This window comes from Cephus cinctus, unplaced genomic scaffold, assembly GCF_000341935.2.
Source record: "Cephus cinctus unplaced genomic scaffold, Ccin1 Ccin1_scaffold0204, whole genome shotgun sequence".
In the NCBI taxonomy this organism is placed as follows: Eukaryota; Metazoa; Arthropoda; class Insecta; order Hymenoptera; family Cephidae; genus Cephus; species Cephus cinctus.
In genome coordinates, this window is record NW_014332923.1 from 175,159 (window position 1) to 175,826 (window position 668).

Here is a 668-nt window from a genome sequence, read left to right on the forward strand (position 1 = left end):
GGGGGGGGGGGGGGGGGGGGGGGGGGGAGCTCGTGCGTACGGCTGTCAAATTTTCTTCAAATCGCTGTCGCCGAGGGCGGCGTTCGGTGCCACGGATCAAAGCAACGTGTATATAGAAAATCGCTAGCTCCCACGACCTGCGCTCCACTTAGCGTGTTCTCCGCTCACTGCACATTGCACCGCGTAAAGGGTATGAGGCACCAAGGTGTCCAAGCAGGTGGGGATGCCGTTGATGGACCTCGTGCTTGTAACTTGCACTCCAATATCAAACACACACTGGCTCGTATTTCAATTGAAGGAACCGTCGCATATTCACTCTTGTCACAGTAAGTCCAAGCTAATAAAATCCATGATATAGGTTCGAGTTCACATAACTCGTGTCGTTCAAAGAAGCCACGATTCAAACCGATGCTCTGATAATGACAGGGTATGTAAGGTACGTGATTGCAAGGATACCGATGGCAATAGTATGCGCGGGACACAGTGCAAGCAATGGAGCAGGTATATACGGAATATAGTGTGTATCTTATAAGATGAGCTCGGTAACACAGCACCTCCACGGGGTACACGAGACGCTTGCTCCGGGGATACTGAGTTGGAGCCGCAGGCCGGCCTCCGGGCCTCCCCCCCCCATTACCAACCCCCCACTCGACACTCCCCTCCGGCCA